Source organism: Rattus norvegicus, chromosome 15, assembly GCF_036323735.1.
Source record: "Rattus norvegicus strain BN/NHsdMcwi chromosome 15, GRCr8, whole genome shotgun sequence".
Taxonomy (NCBI): Eukaryota; Metazoa; Chordata; class Mammalia; order Rodentia; family Muridae; genus Rattus; species Rattus norvegicus.
Window position 1 is genome coordinate 23,542,622 of NC_086033.1, and position 12,223 is coordinate 23,554,844.

A 12,223-nucleotide genomic window follows, 5' to 3' on the forward strand; every position below is an offset into this window, starting at 1 on the left:
CCTTGCTTGCCCTGGGAGTTGCATGAGCCTAGAGTTCCGTGAGAATCCAAAGTCTGAGTCAGAGAAGCTGCCAGTCAGAGGGCTGACATTGTATGACATTGTACGACATTGTATGAACACCTATGTTTAAAAAATACCGTTCAGAGAAAACAGAGACTTGAGAAGTTAGGCAGCATCAAATGACCAACAGCCATCATAGGGCCTTGGGAGCCATGCTCACAGGACCATGCGCTGTATCTGGAGCAGGCCCACAGGAGGACCCTTCAGAGGCACTCGCAACTGAGGCGTGCCCCACTGGTTGGCAGTGTAGGTTTGCAAACCTGCAGAGCCTAGTAGCCAACTCTATGCTGCCTACGAGAGGCAACTAGAAACATAGCTCTGATTCCTTTCCCTCTACTAAATGTGCTTCTAAAACACCAGAACGAGGCGGTACACATCTTTAGTCCTGGCACTTGGGAGGCAGAGGCAGGTGGTTCTCTGAGCTCAAGGCCAGCCTGGTCTACATATATAGAGAGAGTCTATGACAGCCAAGGCTAAAAACTAAACCAACCAACCAACCAACCAACCTAACCCTCGTGCACATAAATCTGTCAATAAACTTTTGAAAAATCAAGCTTGTTTTTCTAGTTTACATATATTGTTGGAAAACTAGAAACACTGTGGTGTGGTGTGGAACTCCACCTTTTTCCACTTTTTTTTTTTTTTTTTGCAGACAGTGTCACACAATGGAACTTGGGTTGGCCTAGAAGTCACCATGTAAACCAGACTGGCCTTGAACAATACAAAGAGACCAGTCTGCCTCTGTGTAGAGAACCAACAATCAGAGTGGCTGTGACTGTTTCCGTGAACTCCCCATAAGAAGGTGTAGGGTAGGTCACTAGATTCCTGTCCATCCCTTCTATAGCTTCTTCTTAGCTGTATCTAGTACCTTCCTCTGCTGCACGTGGTCCTATGTGGTGTTGGAGGATGTTGGAGGGTGGAAACTCTACTGAGGGACTCCATCTCCTGCCCTGTGGGGAAGTTGTCATCCACACTGGGGAAAAAATGTTTTGTTTGCCGATGAGACTGTTTTGGCATCTCCCATGTTCGTCTACGTGAGTTCGAGAAACACATAGGTTCATGTGATTAGACTTGTGTGGAATTTTCTGGTTTGTCCCTGGTGCTGTATTCCTAGCTGGCAGGAGAACAGATATTTATGTCTCGACAGGTGTCTTGGTCATCGTTCTACTGCTGTGATGAGACACCATGATCATGGTAGCCCTTATGAAGGAAAGAAAGTATTTAACTGGGGTCTTGCTTACAGTTTCAGAGAATTAGTCCATTATCATCAAGGCATGGAGAACCTAGTCTAAACTCTAAGGAGTTACCTCTCCTTAGGTTCATGCATCTGTCCCTCAGAGTTTGGGGCAACTTTCCTGTACTTGACTATTTCCCAGATCCTCTCTCTGTCTGCCAGATGTCCTACCTTTTAATCCTTAGCTCATTGGCCATAGCTTTTTATTGTCAGGCGAGGCTTCCACACAGTATGCAGTCTCTATACACACACCTACTAATCCTTCTAATCCTTTCAAATAGGTGACTTAACATTCAAAAATATGCACCTATGGGGACATCCTTAGTCAAACCACCACAACCAGAAAAGTTCATGCAACACCTGGAAGTCATGTAAAGTATCTGTCCTGTGTTGAATCTCTTCCTACTGGGTCCTTGTCACTTATTATAGCTAATATCCAAGGGCTTTCAGGAGACAGCATGGTGTTATGGTGAAGAAGGGAACTTGTCGTTAGTCTTCTGAACCGCGGTTGAGAGATTCACTATGTGCAAAGCTTTAGGTAAGTAATGTTTCCTGCCCAAGTTTTCTTACATACAGACAGGTCTAATAATATTTCCCGACATGGGGTTATAAGGATTAAATAGCAAAATAAATATAAGTATGTATAAGAGTCAGAATTACGCAGAGTTTATTGATCTCTATGTGTATCTACGTAGAGTAATCAAACAGCGAATGCTCTGCGATGGCATTCACCTCATCGTCCAGAACGTTAGTCCATCTTCCTTAATGTGAAGTCTTATAATAATGGAGTTGTAGCTGCTTTCCAGGGTGTTTCAATGCCTCAGGCTGGGGCCTTTTGGCCTCTGCATTCATGCGAAGGTTCAATGTGGAAACAAAAATTTAAACCCCACCTTCCCAAAGGAATCATTGAAAAACTTGATCTTGTTTTGCTTTGTGAAATTACAGAGGGTGATTTTTGTTTTGCACGACTTATGAGGATCGAGATATCATCTTTAAACTGATGGCGCCAAGCGTGTCTTCTGGAAGGCTCAGATATGTACCATGAGAAATGATCTCCTCAACACATTTCAGTGAGAGTTAGTTCCTCTGGTGATGGCTATTATTAACATCCTGTCAGTGTCTTGGCTGAGATTTTGATTGTTTGCCTCCCGTTCAACAAGACCTTGGCCACACATATTGCAGAAACTGGAAATGAGTATCTTACTGTCATAAAAATAGAGCTTTCTTCCTTTTTTTAAAAATTTAAACTTAAGTGTATTAGTGTGTCTGTGGCGGGTGGAATTTCCTGAACCTAGAATTACAGGTGGTTGTGAGTTGCTTGATGGGGGAGCTGGGAACCAAGGGTGGGTTCTTTGCAAGAGCAGTAAGTGCTCTGAATTGTGGAATCATCTTTCTAACCCCAATATTCACCAATAGCTCCTGTCCCCTGCACGTACCCCACATATCCCTGCCTGTCCCCTCCTATGGACATTTTTTAAAATGATTTAAATGTCTTCAGACACACCAGAAGAGGGGATCAGATCTCATTACAGATGGTTGTGAGCCACCATGTGGTTGCTGGGATTTGAACTCAGGACCTCTGGAAGGGCAGTCAGTTCTCTCAAACACTGAGCCATTTCTCCAGCCCTCCTATGAACTTTTAATGCTAGCTTTTATTCTCTGCATGGCTGGTCAGATGGCTGGCTGGCCCCTTCCCCTCCCCATCTCAAACACCTCACCCCAAGTAGCCAGTGGTCAGGAGTTCCACAGAGTAGAATCCTTGCTGCCTGCGGTCTCCATTGCTCAATTATAGCCCCCCCAAAGGTGCAGATTCTCACCAGAACTCTCTTATCTTCAACTTCTTCCCCATGCTTTTATGAACCAGCTCCGGTGAAGAAATGCTAGGTTCAAATGGGTGTCTTGTCTCCTAGACCAAAGCTGGAGGTTGCAAAGCACAGTCACTCCCATGATTTGAATGATGGCTTTTTCCAGTTGTGCCTGCTCAGGGAAGGCCGGTAGGCACTCACTCCTTCAGGCAAGCTCTGTCAATAAGCCTAGGGACAACGGCTTGGTGAAGTGCTTTAGCCCAGACAGGTTAAGTGCTTCGATTCAAGTTACAAAGTTCAAAGATACCTTTCGCTGATTTCCTTTATGCTGTTTGAAGTTGTGGGTTTATGGGTGTGTGCGTGTGTGTGTGTGTGTGTGTGTGTGTGTGTGTGTGTGTGTTCACAAGTAAGATTTTTACTTTTTTTTAAAAAACTTGCTGGGAGAAATATATTGCTGTGCTTAAGGTCTTGCTTATTCATTCAATAAATATTTATTAAGTTCTTATTGGGTGTCAGGCAGTGTGCCAGGGCAATCTTCCACTGAGCACCGAGTCTGTTAAACAAACATGGTTTATTGTCCCCTGGAGCTGCAGAATGAGGCTCTAGGTCAGTTGCTGTATGCACAAAACATACCACATTGTGTTGTGGGGGTTCCCGGGACCAGACACTTTAGTCTCAGTCACCAAAGAGCCCCACTGTTTCTTGTCCCCTGCTATGCCTCGATCTAAGATGTCAGTCCATACCGGAGGCATTTGACTGACGTTTCTACAGGGATGGCTGGTAGATTCTGTTTCTTTGCAGCGGCACAAACAATAGTGTCTCCCTTGAAGGCTAAGGTAGCACAGGGTAGTCCAAATGAGAGAGACTCTAGTTCCAGCTCTCCTCTCTACAGTGCTAAGAAGTCCATCCGGGTTGGCGGGAGCTAGGAAGAAGGAAGGGGGAGGCGCCTGTTCTGGCCAATAGGAGGCTACTCTTGAGGGTGGGTGGTCTTTTGCTGAACTGTTCCGGCCTATAGGAGGCTACTCTGGGGGTGGGACTTGAGCAGAACTCAAGTTTCGTGACTTGCCCAACACCTGCTTGTCTTCTGCCACTGCTTTCGGAACTAGACAGGCGAAGACCTCTGTCCTTGCGGGTTGCACAGAGGGACAGGATAGCACGTTCCTATGGCTGACTTTGAAAGAGCCAGGCATAGGGCAGGTCCCGATGCCTAGCAGAGCAGAGCGAAATGGAGGGATGAGGGCTTGTCGTGTGCGATGCCTGCATCGTTTTAAACCAGGAACTCTGATGTCTCCGCAGCAGCTGTAAGAAAAGGTAGGGCCCATGTATTCAACGTATTCTCATGTCTGCCAGCAAGACAATGAAGGGAGTCTAGAATGATACGTCTGCAGCATTCTAGAGTTCTCACATATCAAAAACCAGTGTCATCCTCCATGACTATGTCAGAAGACCACAGAAGCTGTTCCAATAGCCAGTGTTTTCTTCTACAAAGATTTACTTATTTTTCTTTTACGCATATGGGTGTTTTGCCCTCATGCGTCTGTGAACCACATGCATGCAGTGCCCTTAGAGGCCATCGGATTCCTTGGATCTGGAGTTACAGATGGTGGTGAGCTGCCATGTGGATGGTGGGAATCTAACTCCGGTCTTCTGTAAGAGCAGCCGGGGCTGAACCATCTCTCCAGCTCCAGCAGTCAGGGTTTGTGAAGCACAGTTTTATGGACAGCCCCTTCTCTCCAGCCAGTGGTAGTTAGCAACTTCAAACAGCAAATATCACTTAGCTCATAAAAATCTGGATGCGGTCTCATCTGGAAACCTCAGGCTCAAGATGTCTCATGAGTTTCAGTCAAGCTGTCTGCAGGGTTATGGTCCCATGTGAGGGCTTGACGTGGTGTAGGGATGCAGCGCCAAGCCGAGATTCCCTTCCAAGTCCATGTACGTGAGCTGAGTCTCAGGCCATTGTTGTGCAAGCCTCTCCTCCTTAGGGAGTTATTTTATAACGTGGCAGCAGACGATTGCTTGTGGTAAGACTGGGGAGGGTAGAAACAGTACTATGCTTTGAGCTTTGCTGTTACCTAACTCTGGACTTGCTATCCATCTCTTCCGTCACGACAAGGTCTTAGAAGATAATAGCCCAGCCTTCACTCTGAGAGTGTTGCATGCCCATGGGTAAAGACTGGGAGGAAGTGTTGGTTGCTGGTCATCGTAGCGGGTGCAGATCATTCCTGGGAACTTGTTAGGGATGCCAGCCGTTGGACTCCATCCAGACCTACTGAATGAGAAACTCTGCAATTAGGCTGTAGATGTGCGTGCTAACAAGCCTTCCAGGTGGTCCTGATAATGCTATCAACTGAATCCCACTGCCTTAGAGTGAGCCTTGGCAAGCTTTGGTTTAGGTATTGTAGGTCTACTTCTCTCTGTCTCAGCTAATCAACTCTGCCCTGTGTTGGGAACATATTACATAAGACATGTAAATGAATGGGCATGACTGCATGCCAATAAAACCTTATTTACAGCGACAGATTCAGAGGTACGGGAAATCCCCCGATCCTACCCCAGGCTATGTTTTCTCTCTTTCTGTTTCTTAGAGTAGCAAGGAAGTTCGATGCGATCAGAATTGAATAGGGTTATTGTCAAAGCTCTTTTTTAAATTCTTTTTTCTTTTCTTCTTTCTTTCTTTCTTTTTTTTTTTTTTTTTTAGACAGGGCTTCTCTGTGTAACCCTGACTGTCCTGGAACTTGCTCTGTAGACCAGGCCTGCCTCAAACTCAAGAGATCCTCCTGCCTCTGCCTCCCAAGTGCTGGGATTAAAGATGTACGCTGACACTGCTGGGCTCTTGTCTTTTTTTTTTTTTTCAATCAGACAAAATTCTTTCTTTCCAGTTTAGTTGGAGGGAAAACTACTCCTCAGAGCAGAGTTGTGCGTGTAGTTGGTTTTTCTGATGCTGGGTCATTAGTTTGTCTGTTGTGCTAGACTTCAATTGCCCTCTCTCTCTGAGACAGGATGAGAGTTGGTCTTTGGGTCAGGCAGACATGAGTTTGGAAACGAGTTTTATCAGTTTTGTAAATGTGGTAAGTTACGTAGGTGCTCCATGCCTCGATGTCTCCAACTGTTAAAAATAAAATAAAAACGTGTGATCATACGGTTATCCAGAGGAGTTGGACGTTTTAAAAATTTTAGTGTGTGTGTATGTGTGTGCGCACATCTGGAGGTCAGAGGACAACTTTTGGGAGTTAGCTCACTTCCCATCACATGACCCAGGGATCCAGCTCATGCTATTTGGTTTGTAGAACAAGCACTTTTATCCACTGAATCATCCCACTGACTCAAGGACTCGTTCTGATTAATTAATTACCTACTGTCGTGTGACAGATCACCCCAAATTTAGGAGCTTAAATCAGGAACAGCTGAGCGTGTCTTCTGTTCCAGTCCTGTCATCTGTCTCTCCCGAGGTTGCTGGTTGATGCAGGCTGTCTGAGAGAAGCTCATCTGGGGCTGTCCCAGGCTGTCTCTGATGCAGAGAAGCTCATCTGGGGCTGTCCCTGAGCGCCTGGACCCTTGTCTTCATGACTTCTCCGCTGGCTTCTAAGAGGGAGCATTTCAAGAGCACACGGGCTTGGAGCACGGCAGCCTCTTGCTTCTGCAACAAGTCTCAGAAGCAGCTCAGATTCCAGAGAAGCTGTGGTAACAAATCTGCACCCTGTCTTTAGGCTGCTCTAGGAAGGGGTGAGATTAATTTCGAGACACGCTTATCACGGAGCCTGGGCTGTGACAGACGGCAAGTGTTCAGCGCCTGCACAGGAGGAAGCAGGAAGTCCTTGCCATTTGAGGGCTTGGACTCACTGGGACACATGTGTTTCAAAGCTCGTTGGATGTGCTTGCACGGTCCCAAGTACACATCTTCTCTCTAGTGCCCTAACTGTTCTGGTTTTTACAAGGGCTCTTGCGACTTTTTTAACTTCTCAGGAGCTCTGTAGGCCGCATCCTCTTCAGAGAGCCACAGGAGGAAAGAGGAGAGGAGGCCTCTGAAGAGTGACCATCTCAAGGGTCTTGTCTGCTCTCTGCTGAGCCATGGCCACTGGCTAGAACAGAGGGATCAAAGAGGGTATCATGGAAGGATACGCTTTCTAAAATCTGTCTCTTTCTTAGGGGTCAGTGGCGAGAACATGGGGCATTATAGATTATCCCCTTTCTTGGGAATGATTAGACCTGTCAAATCTTTTACAGGTTTTACAACACAGAAAAAATGATTCCATTTGGAAAGGTGGTGTCAGCTGGTTATGAGAGCGCAGCCCAAAATATGACAGAAAAACAACTGCCAGGGCAGGAAATGGTCAATGGGTGGCACCAAGAGCTAAGTGGCAGGATAGGGGGCCTGCTGAGAACTTGAGAAAAATAGGCCCCACTTAGAGGAGGAGATTAGCGAAGTCTTTCTTCTCTGGGCCATAGAGACACTGGTCTATATGTCTTCATTATCTCTTACAAAGCTCCTGAAACCTAAACTCCTTGAAATCTCCTGTTTACAAAGCATTGGCAACAACTATTAAAAAAAAGAATTGAAGGGATGGTGTGGCCCATTAAACACACAAACACACATCAGTTGGCAAATCGTCCCTGGCAGTTGACCCACAAAAAGACTAACCGGAGCCCTTGGCAAGAGATGGCGGCTCTTCCTGAGTGGTAGTTCTCCTCACATTAGCCAGGGGTCCTCACAGAGCAAGTAGGAGAAAGGCAAGGAGACAGGCATCAATAGGATCTTGGAAAGGGAAAGAATTCCAAAATAACACACCCCTTTGTCCTTCCAGGATCACTGCGAAGATGGGGTCACCTTGGTACCAGGAAGGGGTGAAACAGCTTGAGTTTGCCAGGTTAACACAAAGGTTCCTGTCTTCTCCGAGGACTGACTGAGGGTCCCTAGTACATGCCCTGTTTGAAAGAGAAGACGCTCTGAGGTAGCTCATCTGGAAGAGATGTGAGCTAGGCTGGGAGGAACTTGCAAGGAGCTGAGAGATCTAGGTAGGCGGTGAGGGAGTATTTTGAGTTCAAAAGCATTACCGGGAGAGTTCAAAGCTTTCCTTTTGTTTTTACAAAATCAAAGCTGGAGTTTCTAAAAGGAAAAAGGTTGCAGCTTCTTCTGGTCTCCTCTGAATGAACACCCCTGCTCAGAGTGGGTGAGCCTGGGAGACACCCTGCTCAGAGGGGTGGCCTGGGAGACACCCTGTGGATCCTTTTCTATCTGGTGACTCCTTCCAGAGCCCAGCAAACAAAAGCCTTCTAATTTACTAACTCACAAAATGATTTACCAGCTGCCTCTTCCCTAAGGAGGTAAACAGGCAATAAAATAAATGAAATTCCTATTCTTCATTACTCGACTCCCATAAATCATCCCTCACCCTGGCTGAACATTTATCTCTCCAGCACTCCAAAATATTTAAAATGCCATTTTCTTCATTTTCCGTGAAATAGAAGAAATAAGAAGTCAGTGACAATGTGTTTTAGGCGATCTCTGCTAGCAATAACTGTTGGGTTGCAGAAAACGGGGAGGGGAGTAGTAAAATTTTAGGGTCTTGCTTTTTCTCTGTGCCCAACTGTTCCTGGGATTAGATTCATACTTAGAACTTTTGGTCCTCACAGGGCAGGATCAGATCATGTTGGATATGATGGGCCATACTTGGTTTCTTGTAAAGTCTATTTTGAACTAAAAGCTTATTGTGCCCAAATAGGGGGACTTCTGTGTGGTGCCAAGGAACAAGGAGATTGCTATTGTGTCACCATGGCAACAAGCATTTGCATTAAGAGCAGGTTCCTCAGGCCACAGAACAGTCACATGGTCTGGAGGGACCCCTTTGAAGCTCTTGTAATCTTTCCCTAAGCCCAACTGTTAACATCTTCTGAACATAATCATTAACCATGTTCCGTAACAGATAATTACCCACTGGAGTTAGCATTTTCCATCCCTGAGTGCTCTGTGAAATTCAGAGAGTGAGAATGACTCTAGAGTTCCTTTAACTAGCCAAGTGAAAGAAAGCAATTTGGCTTCTCCTTGGGATCTGGGAAAGTTTTTACTCAGAAACATTGTGCTACTGCCAACGTCCTGGGTGTCCATGCTCCAGGGCCTTGGGGGCGTCCTTTGCCCAACCTTTCGCTTCACCTCCAGCAGGTGCTTCCCTGTGCTAACTGCAGCTCCTCTTTTCCCAGGAGACAGGGCTCCTGTTAGTGTGTGCTTTGGGCCTGTGCTTGTAGTCACTTCTCAGGATACATAGGGATTTGTGGATTTCTCTTTACCATCTAGTCAATGTTGGGACTCAAGAAGTCCCTACATCCAGAAATGAGCCCAAGCTGGACTATGGAAGGCATCTCTCAGGAACTTGTGAAACAGGGTTCTACCTGCCAAAAGGAGTCATTTTCCTTACTCTGGTACATATGGCTGCCTGTGGTTGCATATCCAAGCCTATGCTGGCCTCCAGGTTCTCTCAGTTCCTATTCACAAAGTACTTGTCATACATTCCAAAGTTCATGCTTGTGCCCTGGCCATGTCAGCTCTCCATCTTTCTGTCTGTTCTGGATTCTTCTGGATACCTCTGGATATTTTCTCTCTTCTTCACAATAAAAATCTTTCTCTTAGTAATGGAGGGATCATGTTGTCAGTTTCTTTACTGTGCCCCTGACCCAGGTAATTCAGGTTTCTCTCTTGCCCTTAATCTGCCAAGGAAACCTCTCTTACACACGGTAATGCCTCCTCTTCCAAGTTCCCACACCCCACCTTATCACTGAGGGATGTACGTGAGCTCTCAGGGGAGCTACAGGAAATGATTATTTAGAAGAGTACATGAGAGAACAGAAAAGGTCTTTTACCAACCCCAAATAGTGGCAGAGATCAGCCTTCCTAACCACATTCCAGGGACCCCGAAGCCTTGCTCTCTGTTTCCCTCCAAAGAGTGGGATGTGAAGTCATCAAAACGACAGTGTGCTTACGTGGTTTGGAGGATGTATATGTTTTACAGGCAAGGCACCTGATTGTGAAATGGGACCTCCTCCTGAAGGACCAGTGTGAGATCATGAAACATCCCATTCATTCCCTTGGCCCCCTCATGTTCCCTCGCTAATAAATTTTAACCAAAGCAAGCTTCCAGAGTCACATGGCACTGTCATCTCTCACCTTCAAATCGAGACCCATGACAAAACCATCATACTTGTGCTGGTGATGGAGCCAATGTTTGCAAACTTGTGGTGAAAGCCAGTAGTTAAGGCTCTGCTCTGAAGGGGGGAAGACCCAGGAAAGGACGGGAAAGGTGAGTCTGCTGAATACAAGGCATGCTGTGGTGAAGGGCTGTGTGGTGCAGAATATGCGTGTATGTATATGTGTCTATACTATAAAGGACTATATCATGATATATGTATGTGTATGTCTAAAATATGTGCACACGGGTACATGCATGTCTTGTACGAGTGGACACGCATATTTATGAATCACTTAGGTCTTCCAGATAGCTGCTGGATGGACTACTTCCACCTCTTCAGGTTTCTTTCAGCTCTAGCTGCTTGTCAGTACAACACTATAGCTTTCTTCTCCCTCCCTCCCTCCAAGAGCATAGAAAATGTGGTCAGGTCCCCTCTGTGTGTACATTGAGGAAACGCTTCTTTCGTAACGAGGTCCCCTGTGACACAGAAACCCATAAACTTCTACCACGAGTGCCCAATAGTGGAACAAATTATTCAGGTCTCCCTCTCAGCTAAGCACTGTTTTATTTAGCATACTCACATGTCACCAGTGGTAGGTCTGAGTTTGTGACATGCATGGGGAACAACTTTGGTGGTTTGTGCGAGGGTGTGCGGTAAAGCCTTTTAACTTGTTACCATGGGTGACCTCGTCTGGTCAGATTTCAGAAGGCCTGAGGCAGAATGAGCTCCCAATATATAGAAGGTAATTTCTCCAGATGGAAGGCGGCCAGAGTGTTAGAGTTGAGACTGCCTGCCCTCACACACAGTGGGCGTTTCCACAAACTCCCTCGTCATAACTGATGGGACCCAAGTTTCAGGGATGAATGGTAATGTTCTGGGGCAGGCAGACAGCAGCTGCTGTGGTCCGCTGGTCTTCCACAGCTCTGCACTAATTCGACATTAATTTAACTTTTTTTTTTTCCTTTTCTGACAGAGTCCTGCTGGGGATGGACTCATTTTAGCTTCTGCCTGCCACATGTCAGGTCAGGTCAGAGGTATTCCCAAGCAACGTGGTGTTTGTTACATGGCGTGTGTTCCAGGCCAACTGATTGACTCCAATCAATGCAGATAAACTTTATCCACTGGCAAAATTAATCAGCAGCCTCTGTGACTTGTGCCAACGAGAAGGCTGCTTACCCATAACAGCGTAGTGCCTGTGGGATGGGCTGCTCGTCTCCTTGTTTGCCTCAGCCAAACAATTGTTCCACTGTGCACACTAGTCGGTGCGCTCCGGTCCTCTGAGATGCTGTCTCAGCTCTGCCGTAATAGCCATCAGATAAGCTGATTAAATCTGCATTAATCATGGGGCCCAGTGCAAGTAAGGACAATGCAAGTCCTCTTGGATGCTGCCAGGATGATCAATTATTTTGGTGTGGACAAATACGTGCCTTTCTATCACTGATGGAAGCCGTTACCTGGTGACAATGGCCTAGCACACTGCTATTATGTTTTTATTAATGAACTTTGGGGAACACGTTCTGACCACGCCCACATATACATCTGTTCAAAGAACGGAGAGCCAGAGACACTGAATGTCAAATTCCTTTCTGTGCCCCTACTGACTGTCTTCTATTCTCATCTCCCTTCATGTGCTGTACCACCCTGATGCTGGCTTTCTTTCCTGCCCTAGAACCATGTTTGGTGGGGCTTTGCCTAGAATACAGTGTTTCCTCAACATCTGCATGATTGTCTCCTCCTGGTCATTCACATTTCTGCTTAATGCACTTTCCAGTGGAGACCTTTCTGGATCACCAGTTTACTCCAAACCACTCTATGCTAGTGCGTGTCCTTGCCACCTGGAAGTCGCTTGCTGAACGAGTGGCCTGTATTCCCAGTCACTAGCAAGCAAGGTCTGAGCCACAGCAGTGCTTCAGTACCTTGTTGAGCGGGTGAACTTCCCTGGTTT

The 12,223-nt window shown here is 46.3% G+C and overlaps 1 long non-coding RNA gene across 1 annotated transcript; it reads left to right on the forward strand.

The window, feature by feature from the left end:
* Positions 1–545: 545 nt before the first annotated feature.
* On the forward strand, positions 546–11,996 carry LOC134481957 (uncharacterized). Its single transcript, XR_010057904.1, has 2 exons — positions 546–4,410; positions 11,252–11,996. It is a non-coding gene; the product is annotated as an uncharacterized LOC134481957 (long non-coding RNA).
* Positions 11,997–12,223: the final 227 nt, after the last annotated feature.